The 27,903-nt window shown below is 36.3% G+C and overlaps 2 long non-coding RNA genes across 9 annotated transcripts in view; both read left to right on the plus strand.

The window, feature by feature from the left end:
• The window catches only part of LOC116892021, a 71,523-nt gene extending 65,705 nt beyond the window's left edge, over positions 1-5,818 (plus strand). For both annotated transcript variants that reach the window (XR_004386891.1, XR_004386892.1), the window contains exon 3: positions 5,623-5,818. This is a non-coding gene — a long non-coding RNA (uncharacterized LOC116892021). The remainder of the gene's footprint in view (positions 1-5,622) is intronic.
• Positions 5,819-19,115: 13,297 nt separating this feature from the next.
• LOC116892022 overlaps positions 19,116-27,903 on the plus strand; it is an 80,745-nt gene continuing 71,957 nt past the window's right edge. For 3 of the 7 annotated variants that reach the window (XR_004386894.1, XR_004386895.1, XR_004386896.1), the window contains exons 1-3: positions 19,116-19,542; positions 19,908-19,990; positions 25,653-25,749. This is a non-coding gene — a long non-coding RNA (uncharacterized LOC116892022). The remainder of the gene's footprint in view (positions 19,543-19,907; positions 19,991-25,652; positions 25,750-27,903) is intronic. The other 4 variants (XR_004386893.1, XR_004386897.1, XR_004386899.1 and 1 more) reach the window with 2 other exon arrangements.

Here is a 27,903-nt window from a genome sequence, read left to right on the forward strand (position 1 = left end):
GAAATAAAGGTCTGATCCAGTGTCATAATTAGTGCATGTGGTCATAATATTTGGAATGACATTCAGAGATTTCAGTCAGCAGGATGCTATAGTTTGAAGCCCACAGTTAGACAAAGAAGGACCCAGCCTGATATGGAGTAATTAGCCAGTATTAAAGTTTATAAATTAAAATGCATACTCAGATACTAGGCAGCATTAACTGTTTTTGTCTGTTGTCAGTTGTAATCAGAGCCCAGGGTAACTTACATTTGTTTCTCTGTTTCTCCTTTAACTTTTCTTTATTCTGCTCTAACACATAGTGACGATGGGCACCTGGCTGAAAATGTACCCTTAATGAAGATATTCTGATTCTGGTGTGGATATTTAATTTCCACTCCAATGTTTATGCTATTTTTTTCACATTTTCTGCTTCTTGGTACTTAATTCACTCTTTATTTCTAGTCACATACATGAGCAACCAGAGCCAACCAAGTTAGTATGAATCCAATCACAAAGAGGTTTTGAGAGTCTCTTACCTGAGATCCAGCTCTCAGCTGCTTCGACCCCTAGGAAAGTGCTTGACTACAACATTTTACTTAGGAGAGGTGGACTGCTCATGAGATCTGCCTTTTTTATGGCACCAATTGAAAAATGGAATTATCAGGATTCTTAGGAGTTTCCAACCTTCTTCTGAGAGTGATTTTGTACCTGTTTCATTTCTTGGGACTTTGTTCCTCATATGAGACTGATTCTGTTTTAGGCATGTTACTCACAACTCAGACTTAGATTTCAGCTTAGTCAAAAATGAGGTAAATGTGGCTTGCCTTCATGGTTTTACTTAAGCCTTCTGAAGCTAATTGAAATGAGTGAAGTTTTGTTATACCCCTTTAGCAGACCCGCTCTGTGTAGAGTTGCTATGTCAGGAATAGATCTCACCTATGGTCCTGAGAATCTCAGAGAGTTCAGAACTGTAGCATTTGTACCTATGGCCAGTTGAGAACAAAAGTTCTAATATTGATATCCTCTTCCTTGCCATCCTTCTGCATTAATAGTCATGGAGGTTCTACTTTCCAAACCATTTTCTACTGTTAGGTGTAAGTTATTGCTATGGGACAAATATTGTTTTTTTTATAAGGTTTTTTGTTTTTCTTTGTTTTTGATTTTTCTTTACTTTTCCATTCCATATTTGAATAAAGACTAGTCAGAAGGCCTGTACATGTTGCCACAGAATGAACATTAGACTTCATTTTTCTTTTATAATTGGTTTTGAACATTACATTACATTAAATATACTTTGATTCTACTTTATTTATTTTGAGTTACTTGCCTTAGACTGAATTTTAACAATATGTAAAAGAAACTATGCCAGTAAAAAATGGCTCTTCCCTTCTAAGATTGTTTCTGTAAATCAATTACATTTGTACTTAACATGTCCACAAACGTTAACAATCTATATTAAATAATTTGATAATATATAAAGTGACAGATCATTTACATCTATTTATTATCTTTGTTGTAAATTATTTCAACAAATTAGTGATTCCTATATGATTTTGATTATATTCTTTTATTTATGTTACATTTAAGTTTAATATTTACAGTTTTTAAAATTAACATTATTTTTTGTAGTGTAATACATTTTAACCTAAAAATACGTCCAATTTGAGGAAAATATAATACAATTTTCTTATCATTTTATATTATGTGTTTATCAAAAATCTTCGTATAACTCAGTTTCTCTAAATTACTAAAGCTTAATAAAATTAAAGATATTTGTGATTTAATATGCTTTTATGAAGTTAGTTTTGTGATTGCACATACATCTTTTTAGTGCCTTTGTCATCATGAGGAAATCATTATAACTTTAGGAATGAATAACAACTATCAAACATGTATCATCCTTACATCCTATTTTCCATTAACCAAGTATGGCTTACTCGGACTTTCTGTCAATTTTCTTTAAACTTTCAGAAATTCTTCCTCATCTGTTTGATTATTAGGAAAAATCATGATGCAAGAATTCATTCTCATTAAAATATTTTACCCATTTTTAAATGTAAAAACTTAACATATTTTATATCTGTTTAAATAGTTTTCTCATATATACATTTTGCTTATTTTTATTTCCCTCAACATGAGTTTAATGCAACATACATATATAAGATACTGTACTAAAATAAGGTTATCTGTACATAAATGTTCTAATATGAAAGATTATATTTTAGTACAAGGTTTAAGCTATTGTTTATTTCTGTTTGGAATTTTACAGGTTTTAAACCATGACATCAGTGGTCTTACAGGTCATAAGAGACAGAAAGTTCACATTTCATGAAGAGTTTCCAAGACATTTATGATCTTGAATGAGAGCCATGTAAAAAAAAAAAAAAAAAAAAAAAAACTAGATCAGGGGGAAGATCAGAAAAAGCTAAATACCTTTAATTATATGTAATTAATATTAACACACACACAATTAAATACTACAAAAAAACATAAGAAATTATTTGTCAATTTTTACCTAAGGGATATTAAGCAATATTTGGGGAACTAATTCATTATATTTTAAATCTACACATTGTAACATAAATTGGTTCTCTTTACATTTAAATTTTTATGCTGTACTTCTCATTTTTCCTAAAACCTTGAGCTCTAGTATAATTAGGACCCAGTTGCACAAAACTATCTGGAGGACTGGGTGGACAATAGGGTAAAGTGCAACGACCCCTGTCTATCTTCTTCTTTTTTTGAAGATATAATTTAACTAGTTAGGTACCCCAAGAGTTCTAAATAAAGGGATTATTCAGTTTAGAAAATATTGTGAATCATTCCTACAATAAACAAGATCAAATTGAACCTTCATATAATAATGCAATGAATTAATATTGCCTGATTACTTCATGGCAAAACTTTAGACTCTTTATGTTTCCAGATAAACCTCATAAAATATAGGATAGTCTTTATTGTTTAGGAAGTGTGTACAGGGGCATTGGTTGTGCGCTCATGTTTTGTCTTCATTACAATCATAATTTCATGCTTATATCATTTAACAGAATTTAGCTGAGGAAGCATGTTAAAATAAATAAGATGCTGGAGTGACATTTATTTTTTTTCCTTGTATGAGTATTCAGTTACTTGTTTTGTTTTGTTTTTTTTTTCTATAAACTCCATCTTTCAATGAGACAACTAATAGTTGTCTCTATTTGAAGTAGTTTGCCCTTAGTTATTGTGAAGTACACATTGTCCTTTTTTCTGGGCAGTTCTTTTGCTTGACTTCTCTGTGTCACAAAATCAGGAGACTATACTAAATTCCTATATAGCATTTGAAGAAAACACTGACTAGAATGGGCAGGCTAAAACCCCTTTCCAGAGAAAGCTTTTCAGCAAAATTGCATGCAACTTTATCTTCATATACTACACATCGAAAAGTATCCAAATCTCTGTAAGACTAATCCTTAAGCATGTTTGAGTACCTTCAGGTAGAGCTAGAAAACATAAAAAAAATAACAAATATTTTTTTTTCTGTTTTTAAAATTTTTGAGTTGTCAACAATAGAAGACCTGAAACCTGGAAGCTACCAAAGAGAAAGGCACGAAAATTAAAAAAAAAAAATACTATCCAGGATTTTGGAGCAGAAACAAAGGCAAACATTAGGCATAAGACGAAAGAACTTCCAAGAATGTAGGGACTATTCAGAGTTTCTGTTGGCATGCTTGGAGACCCAGTATAAATGGCAGGAACTAGTATACTTCTTTCTTCAGTTTCCATTCCAAACTATAAAGCCAAGAGGATTTTTCCATATAGAAACCAAAACCATAACAACAACAACATAACAAAAACAACAGCAACAACAGCAACAGCAACAACAGCAACAGCAACAACAGCTACAACAGCAACAGCAACAACAGCTACAACAGCAACATGTCTTATATAGAAAAGCTTGTGTTGCCTTCTGTATCTCTTCTGTTGTGGGAATCAGAGGCACTGATGGGCAAGGCTACTGGGTAGACTGGGGCCTAATCAGGGGTACAGAATTAGGAGTGGCTGCTCAAATGACATTTTCAGTTTCTACTCCAAGACATTTGTAGCCTTTTGGGACAGGTTTTCCTGGTAGAGGCAGTATCTTGATGTCATTTCTCAATTCACAGGGGGCTTATGAGATCTTTGGCATAGTCTAGCAAAGTTTGTTCAAAGTCGATTCCAGTATTTCACCAAACATTTTAGAGGTTCTATATTCAAAATCATATACCAAATTTAAAATCATGCAGAAGAACTTGGATGTGTTCTTGAATACTTACTAATCACCCCAGTCGCCCACATCTGAGAGAACTCTATCACATTGGCTGGTACAGTTGGCATTCCTATCAGTTTCATCTCTGATAACAATGAGCAACACAAAATTGATCATACTCCCATGGAGCAGTGACTTTTCTTTTTAAACATGTGAGAACATGAATCTTATTTTTATGTTTTAATTGGTTATTTTATTTATTTAGACTTCAACTTTCAACTATGGCCCCCCTTTCTGGTTTCCTCTCTGCAACCCCTATTCCATCCCCCCTCCTCTTTGCCTCTGTGAGAGTGCTTCTCTACCTACTCATCCATCCTGCCTCACCATTCTAACATCCCCCTATGCTCGGGAATCAAGCCTCCATAGGACCAAGGACCTCCCCTCCCATTGATGCCAGCTAAGCCCATCCTCTGCTACATGTATATCTGGGACCATGGATCCCTACATGTATACTCTCTGGTTTGTGGTTTAGTTTCTGGGTGCTCTGAGTGGTCACATCACTTGATATTTTTCTTTCTTTAGGGTAACAATCTCATAAAAGGAGTTGTGGCTCTGATAAAGGCTGTTTGGAGTTTTTTCCATGCAGAGTTCATGGAGGAAGCTTGTACCTGGGCCTGGAGTTCAATGAAAAAATAATCATTCTTTGTAGAAAGAAAAAAAAAGACATTTTTCACTCTAGATAAAACTAAATGTCCATGTGGGTAGTCTTGCCAATCCTGAATCCTTTCTCACTCCAATATTGGATGTTTGGCAAAGTGTAGGTTTACATGTGTATTTTTGTCTGTGGGAAAGTGAGACTTCTTCAAATTTCTCCATTGCTTTTGATTTAGTCTGTTCTTTTCTTATACACACAAATCTAGATGATTTAAGGTGGGCATGGCCCAATATTAATATAACAGCCAATTAGGTGAGCTAGTATGCAAACTCTTATCTCTGTATAGAAATCCTTAATTGTCTGCTGGTGCTAGGAGCTCCAAGGGTGTTAAAATCTCTTGGTTTGATGATAGGTGTTCTGATCTTCACAGGGACTTGGACTCACTAGTGCAGCTTTACCACTTTAAGGCCCCTCTTCCTATAATATATATAATGCTCTCTGCTAGTGTATTGAAAGAAAAAATTTCTTAGATGATGGGAGATGATTGAAGAAAATGTAGAGAAAATTAACTGAAGAACCTGTTGATGAGTCACAATAGTAGAACACTTTACCTGGTTGTTTTACTTGATAAGAGAGTTGGGTGTTCATGGTAGACTAATGGACATAAGGGAGTCGTTAGATATAGCACTAAGGTGAGGTAACCAGGACAGTGAGTTAGGGAAAATCATTTAATAGTATTCTTTTCTGTGATGTTCATTGGCAGATATTTGTGATGGATATATGACTAGTTTCTCCTTCAGAACACCATGGCAGCAACCAAGGTATCACCAAGAAGCAGTAGAAGCAATATGACTACAAATGTGGTTACTGAGAAACGTATCTAACTGTGTTTCAACCCTCAGAGATACTTCTGATATAAGGTAAGAAATATAGTAAAAATATATGGGGCTTACAATTTAATATTGATTTTCTGTATAGGGGAGAAAACTGTCTCCTGGGCTCTGTGGGAGTCCCAGCTGAGGTGGGCATTAGGGCAAGCATCTCATCTGTGTCCCTGTTTACAGGAGACCTGCTGGGAGACAGGCAAGCTATAGGATTTAGCATGGATCAGACATGCTGATCTCATTTATTATGGAGTAATTAGCTCTGAACAATGGGTGAGGTATAGGCAAGAAAGAGAGATTGAAAATAAAATAGAAGAGACAGCAGATCAGTTTCAGGCTAATAGCACCTATCAGCTCACATGAGGAATCAATGATCTGGCCATGCTCCAGGGGCAGGGACTGTGTCACACCTTCCCTTATGCAGACAGGTAATGTTCAAGGAGCCCAGATTGAGACTGAGAGCTGAAAAACTGTGGCAAGGCTTTTCTGCTTTTATATTGTAGACAGGCGCAAACTGTCAAATTTGGGATACTCAGTAGGTACAAAACCATGGTAAGAACATGGGTGAAGATCTAAACACTGTTTATCCTACAGCTATCTCGTTTTCAAAATTTGTCTGATTTATAGGAGCTATGACCCCAACTTGGTACCTTCTCTGAGTTAAAAGCCCACAGACTAGTGAAAAGCTCCAGAGACATCAACTGAGCAAGTCCTAAGATGATATTTTTTAAAAATGAAAAATATAAAATTTATTTTACAGCTGTGAAGGTCAAAAGTTTAAGACGACTCAGATTATACTATCAATAAATAACAACATCTACCCCCACAATCCAGGAACACATTGGAGTCCTGTAGCAATTAGTTTAGGTGTCTGAGGCAATGACCTTTAAAGACAATTCAACACTGAAATTACAGAATCTTCAATATGGCATATTCCTATTAATTTTGTATATAATTATATATATATATATATATATATCTTCCTAATTAATTTTGTGTATATATATAATGAACAACGGCTAAATTCTTCAGCAGCTTTATATTTCTCAATTTATTATGTGTGCATGTATTTAGGAATGAACTATTTTCTCATCTGTCTCCTCAAATGGTCAACGTTATAGAAGATTGCTTCTCCATATTTTAGCATATATTATTGCTGGTAGTACTTCAGTTAGAAATGGGACCTTTGAGTTTCCACCATTCAACTTGGAATTTCAACTTGAAGTGCATGATTTTATTATTAATATTCATATATTCTTATTTTGGGGCTTTATGGACACAGATTCTTCATAGTTTCACTATAGAAAATATATAATTTTATATATAAAACTATAGTTTTGCTACTTGCCAAAGGTAAGATACATCGCATGATAGAAAGCCCATCCCTGACACTATTAAGGATAATCTGTTATGCTTGCAGGTTAAATATACCTGAGTGAAAAGTTGATTCAGGCAGCTGCATACTTACTTTGTAATTATGGGCAACTGGGCTTCGTAGCAAAATACTCATCTTTAATTATGAACACCTGAATTTTTTTCTCTGCTACAGAAACAAAAATTCAGCGATAGTATTGTGGATGTGTAACTCCAGAACATGAAGTGCAATCACAGAATCTTTGTATTACTGGTCAGAAAAGCTAGGTTATTTGATAAATTTTAGTCAGAGAGATTGTCTCACATAAGCCAGAAATGGTAGATACTTGAATCAAATATTGGTTGTTGAACTGCATAGGTAAATTTCTAGCAGTTATAGATACAACTTCCATATTGAAGACTTACACCAAGTCAGGCTACAAAAACTCTTATTAGCATGGAATTGTTGAGGAACTTATGAAGTTTCAGTCATACTTCAGTTGATATTGGCATTTTATAGAGTGGTAAAGAAAGGAAACTCCATTATATTCAGAGATGGTTGATCTCAGAAACTAAATACAATCAACCCTATAAGGTTCCACACATCTATGGACAAATAGACCATTCGGAATTGGTCTTATGAAGATTTGGACACTTGGCTCCATAATTCTGTATTTTGATAGATATATCTTTTAATTATCTCTGTTTCCAAAGAGAAGTTTCTTTCTGGATTGAGAAGACTAAGTTTTGCTTGGGTATGAGCACAAATGATTAAAATAATAGAGATTATGTTGGTTTAAAAATTTTGTAATTGTAGCTTCCACTACAGTAACTGTGACATCACTCCTCTGAGTAGTTTACTACATTTCCTATAGTAAACATGATATCCTTTTTGTTTTATCAGGTCATAAATACAACTAGAGAGCTATTTGTTATTTCCAAGTTATATGTGCCATCACTGTACCCTATTGGTCATTTTGCGCTGCTAGTAACTGATGTTTCCATTGCATCATAATGGTGTCAAAATGTAGGTTATATTTCCCTTTTGGAAGCTCTGACAGAACTGATAGACAGACAGACAGACAGACAGACATTAGGTAGATAGATGTACACACACTTCCACAACTCATGCTTAGGACACTTTGCCTCAAACGTGTTAGAAAAATTTTAAGACTCAAAATTTCAGGGAGTTTGCTATGATATTGTGTCTTTTAGTAATATTAGATAGAGGCATAGCAGCATGATAGAGTTAAAACTCAATGACTATGTGTGACACACATGAACATGTCAAGCTTGACAAAGAAAAGCACACCAGGACTCAATCCTACACAAAGTACTATATGCACCTGAGGAAAAGTAGCAAAGGAGATTTCTCAGGGAAGAGTATACCAATTGCTTGTCCAGTACTAAATGTTCTGATTTGAAAACATACATGCAGGTAGCATTGAGACTGATCAAATTATATTTAAAAATATATATGCATATATGTTTACATATATACATTGAGTAATGTATATATGTATGTAGAAGAGTTTGGAGGAGTTGAATGAAAGCAGAAATTTTGTAATTGAATTATACTGTCAAAATTAAAAAAACAAATAGCCTCCAGTAGGCACTCATAAATACAAACATGCACATACACATGTGTGCCTGAATATGTGCATGTGCACATGCAGAAAGAGAAGACAAAGTTAAGTCAGCATAGAATAGAAATAGTAATTAATGACAGGTGAGGATTTTAGGTCAAAATGTGCCAGACATCTTTTAACATATATAAAATATGTATATATTTTTAACCAAAGATTCTTAAGAAATTAAGGCACCAGCATAAAAAGAAAACATTTTGTCATCTATATTTTACCTACTTTTCTAGGTCAGTTCACTCTTCATGCCAAAACTGTATGTACACCAACACACACACACACACACACACACACACACACACACACACACACACACACACACACATTTGTGCACAAAACGTGCATGCACATATGCACAAAGCACCAAGATAGTTCTCAAAGTTAGCAGAGCTTAGTGATAATACTGATTTGAGGCATTTCAGATTTCAAACACAAAATTTGCATATTTATATTATTATTTTAATAGAAAGCAGAAAAGGAAATTTATTTACTGTAGGAATATTGAGGAGACAAAGTGATGCAGTATGTCCTTCAAAACCATGTTCTGGGTCTAAGCCAGACTAAGGTTTACATAGAAGAGCAGGGACATGCATCTTAGCAGCCTGGGACAAGGTGGTGTTCCACCCATGATTCTGTCATCAATGCCAGGGCTTCAGTCCATCTAAAGAGGCATGAGAAAATATTAGAAGTGTCTGCAATCTCTTTACCGTTCCGCAAGACAATTTCTCCATCTGGCTGGCACCTTCTAGAAAGAATTCAAAGCAGAGCTGCTAATACTCCCTAACATGCAATGGTTGTTCTAAAAGGCACATGCTAGGTCCATTTCATTTAAAAAGTCTTGTTATATAGCTTGATTTTAGTTGTTTCACAGTCCCAATGCAACTGACGAGGGGGAAATGGGTGTGGAACTCTGTTTCTGGTTCAAAAGTACAATATGGGAAAACCATGAGTCGTGCTGTGATGAGACAGGAGGACAACCCACATACAGGGTCTGAGACAACAGGAGGCCAGGCTACAAAAGGAGACACACAGTCTTCCTGTGGCATGCATCAGCTTGGAGCTCTCCAAGGTACAGGTGGACCAGGGGCAACATCCTGGCCATTCCTGCCCTTGGTTTTATCCACATTTCAAGCTTCGATGGCAGTGCAGTGAGCCTACCTTTTGTCTATAATTCCCTGGGTACCTATGGAGTAGTATCACACCCACATGCTCCTACGCCATGGAATTATTTTTGCTTCTCTGTTCCCTTAGTACTTTTTCTTTCTTTTTAAATTATCTTTAATACTATTCTTTTTTACCATCCAGTCCTTCCCCCTCCCATTCTGCCATCTGACTGTTAACCCATCCCATTCCTCTTCCCCATCTCCAAAAGGATGCCCCCCCCCACAAAACTCCACCAGGCTTCAAGTTTGTGGGACCTCAATTCTCTCAAAGTTTAGGTGAGTCTTCTCTCACTGAGGCCAGATCAGACAGTCTTTTTGTCTTTTTTTTTTTTTTTTTTGTAAACGAAGGCTGTTTGTGTGTGTGTGTTTGTGTGTGTGTGTGTGTGTGTGTGTGTGTGTGTGTGTGTGTGTGAGTTTGTGTGTGTGATATGCACAAACATAGAAGCACACACTCTCTCCCACACACACCCCACCACCATCACCACCACCACCACCAACAACAACACAAAGAAGTATTAAATTGACATAGAATTTAACAGGTTTTTTTTCCTAAATTATCTCTAAATGATTTCTTGACCATCATGGCACTTCAGGATACTTCAGACTCACTGAGTATATTGCTTGACCAGGGTTCAAAATGAACATTTCTTTCATTAATGCAAGCAGCACGTTGCAGGACAGTCTAATAGAAATAAAATTCTAATCAGGGGTGAAGGCTCACACATGTAATAACGGCCCTGGATGACAGTGACACTGGCAGATTGCAAAGATTAAGCAGCAAGCTGTACTTGCCAGCCCGAAGGCGTCAGAATGAGAATGGCTCAGACCAATATGGACTCTTTATAGTTAATAGCCAGGAACTAGATTCAAGCAGCCAGATAAATGCTCAGCCTCCAGGTGCCGCTGGCTGCTTTTATTTGTTGTTCATTAGAGCCAGAGCACAGATAAATTATATTTTATCCATTTTCCTTTTAATTTCTCTGCTTCTGCTGCAGTGTAAAGGGAGGGGGGAGAGGGGAGAGAGACGAAACAATCGCTTTGTTTTAAATCTCCCTAGATACAGCAGGTTTTTGATCTCCATCCTTTGGTTTGAGATCTCTCTCCTGATTGGTCCTACCTCCCTTCTCCATTTGAATGCACTCACTCAGCCAATCGAATGCAGACAGAGCTAATAAAAGTGCAGGAGCACAGGGCTTTTGCAAGTCAGGCTCCTGGCTGGAGTCCAGCTCTCAGCTGGATCCAGGCTCTAGCCAGGGCTTGACTGCACACTGCTCAATAGAGAAGGGGAACTGTGAGACCTGTAGGAGAATGAGCCAATAGAAGTGTAGGGTAAGTGATGTGGGTTGGGGTATTGGAATTTCCTGCAGCTATCTTTAGTGTCATCCGTGCCTGATTTCTCTGTTTGGAAATTTATTTCTGCATCTGTAGCCACTGATATATCACTTTCCATCACTTTTACACAGCCATCAGTCTCTGATTTATCTGAAAGAAAGGTGATTCATCTTAAATTTCAATATCTAACAGAGACTGGAGGCTTGATATTTCTCATACTCCCTTCATGACCTGCTATGTAAATAGTTGCTATTTAATTACTTCTCTCAGTGGCCCTACAGAACTTTGAAAATTTAGAACTAAAATATTTATTAAGAAAGAACACATTTAGGAATGGTTCATTTCCTTGCAGATTTATTTCATACAATATATTATGATTTGAGTTTCTCCTTCCCACCCCCTGCTAGATACTCTGTGATAATCCATCCTCCCAAATCATTTCTATTTCTTTCTCTGTGTTTATTTAGAAGATTAAACAGATATATGATACCACCACTACCACTAATTCACAAGAATAGGATAAAATAAATTTAAAAAAAACAAGAAAAATAGCTAGGGTAAAAGTACAGGATACTTAGTTGTGAGACACACATGGTCACACTCATAGAAATTACATAAACACACAGAAGCAGCAACCTTAATTTATAAGCAAGGAAAATGCCAGGTAAAAAGAAAAGCCCTGACAATGTGTTACGAGACAAAATTCCTCTAAAAATGAAATTGTGTGTTTTCTGTGGGAGCCTTCCATCTCCAGTTAAGTCCTATCCTTTATATGCAGTGAGACTCCACTGGAGAAAAAGACATTTTATTGTTCTTAGTTATCAATTTGAGAGAGCTTTGGATTTGCAGATAATGTCTTTTGCTGGCATTCTCTTACCTGATACCCAGTGTCCATTCTTAGGGATTGAGGAACTCTAACAGTAACATCCTCCTTTATTTCCATCCTGTTACCATCAATAAGTTTCACAGAGTATGTTTGCAAAACCAGGGGTATATATCAACTGTTTTGTGGCAAATATATTTGCTTATTTTTCCTCTTCTGTATCTGCTATTATTGGAGATCTGATGAAGGAAACAAACAAACCATATCCCCATAGAAACAACCTTCCTTCCACAGTGTAATTTCTCTTTTAAAATTTTGTTGATTCTTGAGATTATGATTTTATTATATCTTGTAGCATTTTCTTTCTCTACACACCCTTCCATATACCCATTTACACTCTCTTTTATATTTATGTCTTCCTTTTTTCTAATTTGTATCACATGTATATTCATACATATATATTTCACATATAAACATTTCAGTCTGTAGAATATTAATTATATGCTTTTTTCAGGGCTGATTAGTGGATTTGTAATCTTTACTTAATATATAGTGTGTGCTTGTCACCATCTGTTTCTACCAGTCACTTCAGTGAGGTGTCATATATGTTAATGTAGTTAAATTATATTGAGTCTCTTTTGAAATTGTAAACCATTTTCAATCATATTTATTATATTTTGTTGTCATGTCTACTGTGTTCCCTGTCACTGGCCCTCAAGGTTTGTGATGCTGCAACCATTTAATGCATTTTTTTATGCTTTGGTGAGCACTAACAATTCAGTAAGCTTCATTGCTACTTTAAAACTGCAGTTTTGCTACTAGACCTATGTGTGACACATCCCATGATAGAGAGCCAATCCCTGACACTATTAATGGCACTCTGCTATGTTTGCAGACAGAAGCCTAGCATAACTGTTCACTGAGAATCTTCACTTAGCAGTTGATGAAAACAGATACAAAGATCTACAGCGTTATATATGGTAGAGCTTGTGAGTCTTGCAAAAGAGTAGGGGGAAGGATTGAGAGAGCCAGTGGTGTCAAAGACCCATAGGGGCTTCCTGTTCTCTGTTGATTGTTGTGGGAATTGTGTGCATGGGACTTGGAGGAGAGATAGGACGGGGGCTGAAATCAGGATTGAAAGTTAATAAATTAATTATTGACCAAAAGAGAATAAAATTTAGTTACATTTCTTCCCTTAATTGCACTACACACCTCTCCACATACCAATTCTCACGCTCCTTTTTTGGTCTCATTTTTACTAAATGATATCAAATATATCTAACTACATATATATTCTTACATAGGAACTGTTCATGGCTTGTATGTTTCTTTCAAGGCTGATTGTTTAAACTTGTCATTTTCACTTAGTATATAGTGTCTGCTTTTCTGCATCTGTTTCTACCATTCATCACAGTACTGAGTGTCCCTTTGGAACTGTAAACCATTTTCATTGAATTTATTACATATCATTTTGTGACTATTGTATATATTGTCAGTGATTCTTATCCTTCCTAATGCTGCAAGGCTTTCATAAAGTTCCACATATTGTTTTGACCCTCAACCTTAAAATTACTTCATTGCTTCTATAAAACTGTAATGTTGCTACTGTTATGAATTGTAAATTAAATATCTGTGTTTTCTAATATTCTCAGGTGATCCCCATAAAAATTTCCTTCAACCCAAATGGGTCTAAACCCACAAGTTTAGGACCACTGCCTCATGTTAATTGTTCCCTGAAAAGTCTCATTCTTGTACAATATTTTGAGAGGATAAGAATTCATCATTAGGGGTTATGGTCAAGAAACACGCCTTGGAGACAACTTAGCAAAGCATGTACAACAACAGAAGTATTTCATAACTTAGAAATCTCAGCAGAATAAATTATCATGCTGTAAAGTTTATGGAATAATGGATTAATAACACCCCCTAAAAAAAGCTGAAGTTATAACTAGGTAAAAATTCTCATAGAGCTGATAATTAAATAAACCCATCCTGCCACAGGGTTCTGGCTGCTCCGGAAGGCAGGGCACGAGAAGTTTGACCTTGCTTACTCCACACAGACTCTGGGTAGAATCTCCGGGGTGGGGAGGCAAGGTCTGAGCACAGGGCACAGCCAGGGCTCGCTTGGAGGTCCCTCGCCTGTAAGGAGACCTGGGCCATCTGGTTCTCAGGTTCTTCACCATCCGGGAGCTGCTGAGATTCTGCAGAAGAGCTGAGAATGGGGTCGGGGTCTGAGGGGCTGGATCTAGCCCAGGGCTGAAAGAAAAGAGGAGAGGAAGCTCTGGCTGGTTCTGCTGGGAGAATCTTTTGGCTGGTTGGCTGCGGGCTTGAGCTTGGTGGCAGCTGCTGCTGAGAGTGCAGCGAGGCCTTCTGCAGATTAGGGGGTGACTCTGTAGGTGAAGGGCTTCTCTGCAGCTCCCTACGCGGATCCCTTGAAACGAGGCAGTCCATAATTTTAAGGCATTTATTGTCATGGAGGAAATTGGATGAGTAAAATGATACCCTACTTCTCAGATTGGGCCTGAGATTAAATACCTTTGGCAGGGAGGAGTGTCTGGGAAGGGAAATTCATTGGCTAAGCCTCCAGGCCTGTAGGTACCTCACTACAATGGAGATATGTCTTGAGCCTAAATGACGTGTGGTCATGTATTTTACCTGTGATAGGGCTTGGGGCATAGCCCATACATGGTCAGAAATCTCTGGAAGGCTGCGGGCAAGTGTCTGCCTGGTTTCCTGGGAGTCAGGAGAAACTGCAACTGTGTCTTTCAGTCTCTCCCTAAACCAGGAACCAGGGTGTCTTACACTGCCCCACATCTAGGACACTTCAGTTTTATGTAAAAAGCTTCAGGATAGTTTTTTCCCTATTTTCTTCTCATAAATAACTCTCAAACTGGACAATCAGAATCACAATCCCACTTTGAGTTATGGAAGTTTATCCTGTCTGTCAGATTTTTTATTATCAGTCAAGGTAAATATCTGCTTCATGTTAATTGTTACATTACGACCCAGCATTATAAGCAATGAGTCATTATCCATGAAGCACGTTTTCCCTCATACTCAGAATCTGTACTGGATAGTTTTTTATTTTGATACAACTTGGATATATTTTTGAAAATGAATCTTACTTTAGTAATTATGTCTTTCAGTTAGACCTGTGCACAATTTTTGCATCTCTCCTTGACTGATGCTTGCTTTTGCTGGTCAATGCTGAGTCTTGTCTCTCCTTGGCAATTTCCTAATGAAGACATTGCAAAACTCCCAGTGAAATTGTGTGGTAAGCCAGAACTCACAACTTTGTCAATGTACTAGTTGGAATGGAAGGGAGTATACACTGTATACTTGATCCAAATACCTTGCTATTCTATGGATGCAACTAATCTTCATAAGAGATCACTATAGGCACGCATCATATTTTGTACCTTAAGCACTTGAGAGGAAGCTATGCTTGGTAAGTATTGTATGAAGTAGAAGTCCTGGCCAGTACACTCAGTCTCACATGGGAAAGGGTTTGAAAATTCCACAGGTCTGAGGCAATGGTTCCTAGACATGATTGCTGTCCCCATGTGTAAGTAAACACATTTGTTCTGTGTAATTTTGATAAACATACTACTGCCTTCCCCAGGAGTGTGTCCTGAGCTCTGGCCCTTCTGCCTTAGCACCCAGATCAGCTGCCACCATCACCAGTTCCAGCTTGCCCTGGAGCTGCCCTTGCTCTGGCTGATCCCAACATTTTGTCCCTCATGGCTTAGGTTCACCAAGCCACCATCGCTATCCAGACTTAACACTCTAACTACCGTTGCTCTATGGATGAAAAACACTCAGACAGCTTTATTATTTTGGAATTTAGCTATGAATAATTAGTGGTCATAAAATTTCCTGCCCTAAACTTATCAGCTAGTCTGGATCAGCTAACTCCTGCCAACATCCTTGGCTCTTGCTGGAGGTGGAGGCTTCAGGCCCCAGCTACCAGGAGGCCACATCTGACTGCTGTTTCTTCTCATCCCAATGAATGTTAGCAAAAGACTATTCTCTTTCCCTGCATCTCCTTTTTCCTCATGGGGCCCAGAAGTCCCACCTGTCCCTCCACCTATCAATTGGCTTCCAGCCTCCTTTATTGACCAAATCAAGAACTAATTAGGGAAACAGACTTTACTATCAGCACCTCCCCCTACACACCTTCTTCTAGAATATCATCAGAGCCCCACTAGTTCTTAACATTTTATATTGCTGTTCTTATCATTTGATATTTATCAGCTTGTTTCTATCTATTTGCAGACTGTAAACTATCCCATTTTTGAACATAAAAGAATATAAGGATATGGAGGCTATTATTGTCTTCCTGTTCTGCTCCCCATAATTTTTGATACATATGTGTACCTTTCCTTCCTTTCTCTCAAAACATTCCCACACTATCCTCCTTGTTCACTTTTAATTATATAACCTCTTCTTATTTTTTATTTTGTATAAGTGCACATAGAAGCACAAAAACTCACAAGCACTCACACAGGCATACTTGAATGCTTTCGTGCGTGCATGCATGCACATGTGCGTGCATGCGCACTCACACACACATGTAAATGAAAATATCAACAATATGTTTTATGTGAGTTAAAAAACAGTTTTCCTGGGTTTTCTATTTTTTATTTGATATTTTTTATTCACATTAAAACTGTTATCCCATTATCCCCTCTGGAAAGCCCCTATCACATATCCCCTCCCCCTGCTTCTATGAGGGTGCGCCTCCATCCCCCCACCCACTCCCTCCTGCCTCCCTGCCTTTGCATTCCCCTACACTGGGGCATTGAGCATTCACATGAGCAAGGGCCTTTTTACCCATCAATGACTGACAAGACCATCCTCTGCAACAAATGGGTTGCTCCATGTGTACTTTTTGGTTGGTGGTTTAGTCTCTGGGAACTCTGAGGGGGTCTGGTTGATTGAATTGTTGTTTTTCCTATGAGGTTACAAACCCTTTCAGCTCTTTCAGTCCTTTCTCTAACTCCTCTATTAGGGACCCATTGTTCAGTCCAATGATTAGCTGTCAGCATCTACATCTGTATTTGTTAGGCTCTGTCAGAACCTCTCTGGAGAGAGCTATAGCAGGCTTCTATCTGCATGTACTTTTTGGCATCCCAATAGTGTCTGGGTTTAGTGATTATATGGGATGGATCCCCAAGTGGAATAGTCTCTGAATGGCCTATCCTTCATTCTCTGCTCCAAAGCTTGTCTCCAAATTTCCTCCTGTGAGTATTTTGTTCCCCTATCTAAGAAGGACTAAAGAATCCACACTGTGGTCTTATTTCTTGGGCTTCATGTGTTTTGTGAATTGTATCTTGTTTATTCTGAACTTTGAGTCTATTCACTTATCAATGAGTGCATATCATGATGTGCTCTTTTGTGACTAGGTTTCCTCCCCCAGGATAATATTTTCTACTTCCAGCCATTTGCCTAGGAATTTCATAAAGTCATTGTTTATAATAGCCAAGTAGTACTCCATTGTGTAAATGTACCATTTTTCTGTATGCATTCCTCTGTTGAAGGGTTCTTTTCAGCTTCTGGCTATTATAAATAAGGTTATTATAAACATAGTAGAGCACTTGTCCTTGTTATATGTTGGAGCATATTTTGGGTATATGCCTTTGGTAAGCTTGTGTAAACTTTATAAATACTTGTAGAGAATACTTCCACATAGAATTCATAGGAAGCCTTTCCTCAGATGTGTCAGAAAAATTGTAAGTCCCTGTGTTCAGAAAGTTGGTTGTGATATTCTGTCTTTTGGTAATATCAGATTGAGACTGAGCAACATGATTGACCAAAAATCAGCTGAAAAAGGTGATTTAAATGAACTCTCCAAAGAGGATGAATTAAAGTCCACAAGGACTCAGACACATACAAAGTATCATAGACAAATGAGACGATTTGAGAAAGGCAGATACTGGCTTTCTCAGGGAAGAGAATACCAATCGGTTGTTTAGTACCAGAAGTTCTTTGAAAACACACATCCAACAAACATTAAGAGAAAAAAACAAGTTTTATCAGTTTGAATTACTTTGTTTACATCTATTTTAATGTATTTTATTTTAAAAATAAGGATTAAATTGAAGGAAATTTTTTTTTATATAGTTTAACTTGTTATGAGGAAAAAGGGCTAGAAATGTAATTAAATTATTTTTTAAAAATTTTTTTATTACCTTTATTTTTTTTACCCAATTTTTATTCATGTACATAATGCACATCCATGACCGATGCCAGGAACATCTGCATTCCTCCTTTCCCCTGTCATCCAAAAGAGAAGATGTCCCCTATGCCAGGGATCCCTGCTCCCATAGTATTAGAAGGATCAGGTATTGATTTTCTTAAGGGGGATGGTAGCTTTATGAAACATCTCTTTATATGTTTTTGGCTGGAAAGGCTATTCTCTGAGAAATCTTCTTTTGGAAGAATAGCAGGTTTGTTCTTTTTGTTTAGTTGCATGACTGACAAATGGTCTTCCTCTTTATAGGAGTTTCTCTATGTCCTCACATGCTTTTCTATACACACACACACATTTAAACACAGAGAGACAGACACACATAAACATGCTCACACATGTACAAAGACATGTACAGATGTGTACAAAATGTTCATGCACATATCATACACACAGAAGAGTGAGTTATCAAATTAGCGAGGATAGGGGAAGAATTTTAGATTAGGATATGGAGGGTGGATTTTTCAAAATCAATATTTACATATATATTCAATAATGTTTAAAGAAATGGAGGCACCAGAGACATAATTGAAGAGTTTAACCTTTGGCAGACATATGGTCATCAACAAATGTGTACCATCTCCACATCCCAAAACTTTATTTGTGCACGCATGTGTATACACACACACACACACACACAAACACACACACACACACACACACACACCCCAGCACACAGAATAGTTAAAATATATATAGGTTTACTTTGCTAAAATAACACATAAACTATTTCTTGACAATCCTGCCACCTTAGGACATCAAATCCTCACTGGATATATTTCTTGAGCAGGAGTCGAAATCAACATTCTTTCTTTAAAGCAAATAACCATTGGTGGTACACTATAATAGATATAAACTTTTAATCCAAAGTGTAGGCTTGTGTATATAATCATAGGACTTGGGAAAACTGACACAGAGAGCTTGCAAAGAGTCATCAGCAAGCTGCCATTGCAGCCCAAAGTCAGAATCTGAATAGTATACAGCAAAATGGAAACCTTCTGGTTAATAGCCAGACTCTAGGTTCAAGCAGCCAGATACATGTTCAACCTCTTGGTACCACAAACTGTTCTGTGTTTGTTGTCCATTGCATCCAGATCACACATTAAATTATATTTTATGTACCCTGGTCTTCATGCAGGCCCCTAACAATTGGAGAAGGGTCTGTTTCTGACTCTGTTGCCTGCCTTTGGATCCCTTTCACCAACCTGGGTTGCCTTCTCTGACATCAGTGGAGTGTATGTGCTTAATCCTGCTGCAACTTGTTGTGCCATGGAAGGTTGTTACCCATCAAAGCTTCCCCTACTCTGAGGAGATAGTGAATGGTTAATGTAGTGAAGGAGTTGTGAGGGTGGGGCTTGGAGGATAGAAGAGAAGAGGGTCTGCAATCAGGATGTAAAGTGAATAATCATATAAAAGACAATATAATTTAATTGCAACTTTTCTCCATTTTTTTATCCACTCCTTTTCACATAACCATTCTGTCTTTCATATTCCTGGCCTCCTTTTTTACTAGTTGATATTATATTCATCTACTTGCATGTATATTCTCACATATAAATTTTTCATTCTGTATAATATTACTTTTATTGTTTCTTTTCAGGTCTGAAGATTTAATCTTGTAATCTTCACTCAGTATGTAGTATGTGTTCATTAGCATCTGTATTCATAAGCCACTTCAGGGAGGTAAGTTTTGTATCTTAACACAGTTACTAATGAAGGTAATGCACATTTATTAAATAACATCGTGTGACTACTGTGTATACTGTCATTACTTCTCAACCTCCTTCATGCTGCAAGGCTTTAATACAGTTCCTCATGCTGTGGTGTTACCCAATCAGAAAATTATTTTCAATGCTTCTTTAAAACTTAATGTTGTTACTATTATGAATTATAAATTAAATATTCCTGAATTTTGTTCTTAGTTGATACCTATAAAAGGATCATTTAATCCTAAATAGGTCCCATCCCATAATTTGCGAATCCCTGTCCTATTTTAATTTAGTTCTCTGAAAATTTCACTTACATGGTTAGGAGTTATATTCAAGTGATACCCCATAGAGACAACTCACCAAATATATGCAACAGAAGTATTTCATAACTTAATGATCTCAGGAGAACAGACTCTTTAATTCAAAGTTACTGAATTGATAACACCAGCTGAGAATATTGAAATTATGATTAGATAGAGATGCTAATAGAGATGATAATTACAGAAATAGGAACAGAGAGAGATGGGAAGCAAGAGGTTCTTATATTTTTATTTTATTGTGCACAACATCTTTTGTAAAACCTTCTCTTTCATCTTGGGTTTGGAAGACACTAGCACATTTCTAGAATTCTCATGTTAACTAGGAAGTGCTGTACTTCCTCTCGTCATTGGCATTATGAGAAAGAACCTCACTGGACAAACTCCAGTATTGGTCTGACTTCTTATTCAGAGCTTTACATTAGGGAGCTGATCAGGGTGTGTGAATGGGCTACTTTGAAGAAGATTAAAGGAGCAGAGCCCTAGGGATATAGTCTATATTTTTTCTCCAAACCCTTTAAAACAGCTGATGCACTGGCAATAAGCACTTCATTTTTTTTCACATTCTAAGAAAGGATTTGTTGTGCTGTCCCATAATGCAACAGACAACATCACTTCGCGCACAGTAACAGTTTGTTAGGACTCTGGTTTTCAGGTTGATTCAAGGTCACAGACACAGGTTCACCTGCTATTAATAATGGAACACAACACCTGGATTTTTCCTCAATATGCATATTACACCATTGGAGGTGTTAGCACCTTTCCAGGCAGCTGGCTAAAATGTTTTCAGTTAAGAGAACAGCACCCAAAAGTACACCATTGCCCAAAGCAGCACGCCAATGTGCCATAACATGTAGTATCTGTCCAGACTGCTCATGGCAACACTCAAACTACTTTTATCTTACTTGAGTGTTAATCTTACCTTCTGGAATCTATTTGAATTCAGGTGAGATGGTCTACAGGGTTTGTTTTGTGAAGGAGAAGTAGTTGTCATTATCCAATTCGCTAAAGTACACAAGTGATGGTGGCAAAGCCTCACATCTGTCCTGTGTGCAAACACACTTGGCTTAATCAGCCTTGAAGTAAAACAGCATCTCCACCTCTTCTCCATTTTAAGAAATTTAATGATACCCAAGTAGATGCTGTTACATGGTAATTTAGTAAGATTTCACTATATTATTCAAGTAGTGATAATAGACTCTATTATGATATTTCAGTCTCTAATATTTCAATTATCAGAAGACTTATCTGAATCAATTTTAATTTAAGCTCAATTTTAAATTTAAATATAAATTTACATTAATATTTTGTTGTCTTAGAAATATATATATATATATATTGCTCTCATATATTTGATTTCATTAATAATAATGGAATTTTCATTGACAGAGTTGAAACATAGCAATAAAACTGTGTATATAATTATGATTAGGGACTCAAACACGTGATTCATTAAAACCACCATTGGCTCCTTCAATTACACTATGAGGATCATAGTTTGTTTATATCTCATCTTAGCTACAAAGCCAATCTTTAGGCTCTCTGATGACTCAAGTCACACTGAAAATAGTGTAGTCCCTATATTTCTTCTAAAAAGGTATGGTATGTAAGCGAAGAAGCAGTCATAGTTTGACTATCCTCATATGTGTATATAAGCTTTTTAAAAAAATCTTCAATCAGATTTTCAGTGACCTCGTTTTAATAGCCATTTGCCATGTGACTGATATCATCATGAGAGCAATTGATTCAGGACCATGAGGAAGATCTAAATAAAGTCTGCATTATCAAACCACGAGATCAGTATAGAACATGAAAATGTGGGGGGAATGCTGCATATTGTGATAGGAAAGCTTTTCCCAGAAGTAAGAATAACAAAATATATATTTTATTTTATTTTTGTATCATTTTATCATGCTATTTTATTCGTTGATAAAAATGTGTAGCAGTGTAAGAATTGTAGTAGTAAGAAATCGTTATGCCATACTTCATTAATGGCTGTTATTCATTCTTTTGAAAGACTGAGGAGTTAATAATTAAATAATATATTTGTGACAGAAAAATTAATATTAGAAAATAGGTTTAGTAATTTGGACAGACCTGAAAATACTGGCCTACTCATGGTTACATTCAGACTTCACATCAAACCAAAAATCAGGCACTCTTACCTTTTTCTTGTGTAATTCTGAACCTGAGTTGAAATTAGCAATAAATGAATGGACTATCTTTCAGGTGCTCATTTGTCTCCAATAGTCTTTCATTCCAATCTAGGTTAGTGCATATTATCTTTTGTGAATCTATGTTCTCTGAATTGAGTTATTTCTCCTTGAAATGACATTTCCTGTACTTTGGGTACTGAATTCCCTCCCACTGTTAAAGGAGCTTATGAACTTACTTGTTTGTAAGGCTTCTTAAACTTGCTTAATTTATATAATAGTAAATAATTATTATAGTATTGGTGGCTGCTCACGTTGAGCTGCTGCCAATTATGGCAGAGAATATCTAGGTCTGCAACTCTCCCAAATCATCACCATTGCTGGGTGGAAATTTTGTAAGCTCAGTGGTACGGTAAGCAGGAGTTTAGAGCAAATATTTTCAATTTATGGATGCTGTGCTTAGGATGAACAGGCCTTTCAGGACTCTCTAGGAGAAGATAAAAAACAAGAAAATCTGTTAATTTGAAAGAAAATTTTTTAAAATTATCTATTTATTTTGTAATTATAAAATAATTGCATAATTAATCCCTGCAAATTCCTCTTCTAAATAATTCTATACATTTCTCCTTGCTTTCAAATCCATGAACTCTTTCACATCAATTGCAGTTGCATGTATATAACTATATATAACTAACTACATATAACTATATAACTATATAGTTATCTGTCCACTACTACTTTTTTATATTTTTAGGACTGACAATTTGGTATATAAAAACTAATTTAATGTGTATTTGCTACTATAAAATATTTTATTGAATAAGTTATTAATTCATTTTACATTAGGATAGTAGCTCCCCACCTTTTCCACCTAGTCCATCCATCTCACCTCAACTCTGCCCCCATCAAACCCTCTGCCCCTTCTCCCTAGAAAAGGGAAGGCAACTCATGGACTACAAGAAGTCTTGGCATTTCAAGCCACAGAAAGACTAGGGCCAAATTCTTCCAGTGAAGACAGATAATGCACCCTAAATAAGAGATTCCATTTCTTTTCTTTTCTTCAACCTTCTAGATGACATGTACTTTTCCCAGCATTATTCGTGTTACTTCATATGAAAGAAAGCTTTCACTATCACGGATATTGCTATTGGCACTTCTTTAAACTTACTGCTTACAGTTTAGAGAACTCAAGCTGCCACTAGAGTACTTCTTACTTTTCACATGTATATTTTTCAGTTAATTATTTGATACCTGATCTCTGCTTATTCTTCCTCTATTGCCTGTACCCATAGGAAACTGGAATTTTTCTAACATCCTCTACTAGGGTAGGAGGCTATGGTAACATACCAAGTTAGCTCCATCTACAGTTGAAGACATAGAGGGTATTATCTCCCTTTCAATAATTTCTATGGATGCACAACATAGGGACTATTGTTTCATAAAAATTTTTGCCAGCATAATTGCATCATTTCTCTCTTTTCTTTTTGTTCTTCAAATGTGAATATTGTTAAAATTGCACTACTAAGGCATATTTCTACCAGTAGTTAATACCTATCTAAATTGGACCCAAGAGCTGCTTAGAAAGAGGTCAATAATGGATCGTACAAAAACAAGGTAATATCATATGGCTAGTTAATTCAGTGAACTAAAAGTCACCACCACTTTCATAAAACATAATCTCTAACTGCCCTACATTTCTTCCCTTATACTACAAAATATTGGAAAGCTAGGAACAGCAAGGAATGCAACAGGTTATGTTTATATATTCATTCTATGTTGTTTGTGTGCCTGTGTATGTAACAATAATAATTAAGTAGTGATAATGAATTTGATAGTGGAGTAAGAAGACTACAGCAAGAGTTTGAGAGACAGAAGTGTGAGAATTATGTAACATACTATTCTTGTTTTAACTTCCTATATTCTTGAAATTAAAAAAATTAGCAAAAAGACAAACAAGTAAAGGATGAGATAGTAGATTTTATATGAAAATGACTGAAACTAATTATAGATATGTATAAAAACATTTGTTAAAACAGTGAATACAAGAATTAACAAATATCAACAAATCAAGTTATATTTGGTACTGGAATTTAATAAATTTAAATGGACAAAAATTATCTTGAATGGTACAAGAATCAGTAATTTTCCAAAATTTAGAAAAAAAAAGAATAATACTGTCGTCTCACAGATTACTGGATATTTTCCTCATGGCAATTAGTATAGCAAATGAACAATGAGTGTTTCTAGAGCAGAAAACCTAAACTATATCTAGTTTTTTTTAAAAAAATCATGTTGTGTCTGCAGAAATAGTAAAACATAAAAATACAGATTCAATATATGGCTAAAAAACAGGTTAATGTAGGGAAAACAAAAAATTAATTGAATTTAACATTCAAGAAATGAATAATTGAAAACAAAAGAGAAAAACAGATAACTAATAATTGAAATGGAAGAGTAAAAGATCCATGAATTATTATGTGTCCAGCTAGGTGTGGTGACTGTGTCTTTAGTGAATTCTTCTCAGAACTTAGTGGAGAACTTCCTCATTGTCCATGTCTGAGATCATTATGCTACCACCCTACTAATTATTTTTCAGCTATACTATATTCCAAAAGCATTGTCTTTGTTAAGCTTTCTAATTTTAGGTATATAAAAAGAGGTTCAATTTAAATACAACTTTTGTTCTGTTGAATCAGAAATTAAATTTCATATCATGTTCACGTTTCTCAAATGCTTTGAAAATTATTGTTTCTACTGAAAATCTTAGAAGAGTTTAAGATTTATTGATGGCTGTGGGTATTTTAGACTGAGGAGAGTTCTCATTTGTCAAAATTCCATCATGGGCCATGAGGATATGAATCAGGATACTTAGAGTCAGCAATACAAAATAACAAGAAGGCTTGATGGCATGGCATCATAATGCCAAAATTTGTTTGCTAGTCTAATACACTACTGAGCTCTACAACCAGTAACAAACTGTTTCAACGAAAATGTGCTGGGATTTGATTAAGATAGACACTGCATGTTGACCTTGCCTTAAAACATATTATAGACCCTTCACTCACCCATATTCATATATACAAATACATTTAACTGTTCATTTTGGAGCACCTAATTCTGTTTCTTTATTATTTATTTAAACATATACCATATCTGTATTTTCTAGGGTATACAACTAATTTGCTACATGTTTTATGCAACTCCTACAAAAGAGAAAATAGTTTGGTGGATAGCCTAGAATAAATAGGTCATCAATCACAAAGGTAAGGTGTCTTCGTATATGTAGCTATATGAAAGATATCTTTCTTGCTTGGAAAAGACAGTTTGGTGAAAATATGGGAAGGAGTACAAGAATGTAAATGAATAAAACAAAATGGAATTTGAGTTTGGGAAGAGCAGTGATTTTATTCTTGAAAGGAGGAAAAAGACAAGTAGTTGAACATATTTGTACAAATTAGTGGAGATTACAGGGGGACATTTTACTTGGTGGTAACATTTTTCTTTTTAACATAGTAGGGAGTTGATGGCAAAGAAATGGACAATACAGAATGTGGCAACATACAACAATAAGATGAGGTCACCTGGACAGTGGCTAGGAGCTAGAGAAACCACAGAATAGCTGTCTTTTCCTTTATCATGTTCATTGTTTGTGACTGATTTGTGCCTGGGAATAGCACATTCGTAACAGAATTAGCAATGTGTCTACTGTTGTGGGTACTGAGAAATTTATGTAATGTTGAATGCCATCCTACAGAGTCACTTCTGCTGTAAGGTAAAAACCATAGCATAAACTTTGTGAGGCTATTTGGCATTGCCTCTAATGTAGTATGTATAGGTGAGAAAAGAGGAAAAAGGTAAATGTCAGTTATTGTTCTTTACAGGTCTGGGATCAAATGGGTAAGAGGAGCCAGATTAGGCTAGCAATACAGAGATCATCATGTGACATCCCAAAATCAGAATGCCACTGAAAACCTGTAGCACTGCATTTAAGTCTCTGAAGCAATAATAAAGATAATTCAACACTGAAATTACAGAATCCTACAACATGGCATATTCTTATTAACATTTGTAGTTGCATACATAAAAGTATGTATAGTTAATGACCAACTTCTGAATCCATCAGCAGTTGTATATTTCTCAAATATATGTTGTATAAGTGTTTATTTAGGTCTGAAATATTTCTTGTATCTCTCCAATCAACACTATAAATACTTGGACATACTTTAGCGTATAAGTTCTTCATCCAGCTGTGGGATGTTTGACTTTTAACCATGCAGTTTACTGTTCCTCTTCAGGTGTCGTCTTATTACTAATCGTTGTATATTCTTACTTTGCATTCTTTGGATAAAGCTTCTTTGTCATATATAGAAGTTGGTTTTTACAGCAGAGATGCTGTTCCTCTGAAACATATTTTTTGTTACCTCTGAGTCTTCTCTGAGTATTAGGTGTTGGTGTTTTTTTTTCTTTTATCATTCAATTGACATTGGGTATAGAGAACTGTCAGTTACATTTTTACACTTGATCTTAGCCAAAAGGCCGAGAAGCGATCAGTTACATTTTTACCATTAGATTATTGTAATGGTCTCCTTCGGCTGCAAAGTAAAGCTATTTTGCTGATGGTGAGTGTAGCACTAATTTAAATGTTGTATTTAAAGTTCAGATAATAATTACACTGACTCAAAAAACTGGCAGCTGTAAGTCCTTTTTTTCAAGGCCCATTATCTCCACTAGACATATTTTATTCAGGAAAAGTCACGAGGTGAGTCATAATACAGAAAGTCCTCAATACTCTGATGAGCAGACAGAAACCTGAAAGTTAGGGATACAAGGACAGTGATTGCAGCCATCCTGTCAGCTTTGCTAGAACTATGTCAAACCGCTGTGCAGGCTTCATAACTTTCTCTCTTTTGTTTTTAGCAAAATTCTCAGCATAGCAGGTACAGGAACTCATGTAGATGCACCCAGATTTTAGTTGCTATTAGAATTTCATGGCTTGGTGAATGGGGGAGAGTTTCTTCAGGGGTGCTTTCTGTACAGTAGATTCCAACAATACCATGGATTTCTGAATATCTATGTACAACACAGGCAGTCCTAAATAGGTATCTCACTGATAGCAGACCAGGCAGTCCTCTGCTCTATATGTGTTGGAGACCTTATACCAGTTAGTGTATGCTGCCTGGTTGATAGACCAGTGTCAGAGATCTTGGGGGTCCAGGTTAGTTGAGATTGCTGGTCTTTCTATAGGGTCACCATTCTCCTCAGCTTCTTCCACCTAGAGCCTTCTGGACACAGGAACTGAGGAGTAGTCTGGCACAGGATCCTTCCTGGTTTCTGTCTGCTCCTGGAGCGACCTTGTGACAGAGCTCTCATTGTACCCGAGATCCTGCTGGGAGAAAGCCCATTTCCGTGAGGGCTGA

This window comes from Rattus rattus, chromosome 2, assembly GCF_011064425.1.
Source record: "Rattus rattus isolate New Zealand chromosome 2, Rrattus_CSIRO_v1, whole genome shotgun sequence".
Lineage (NCBI taxonomy): Eukaryota > Metazoa > Chordata > Mammalia > Rodentia > Muridae > Rattus > Rattus rattus.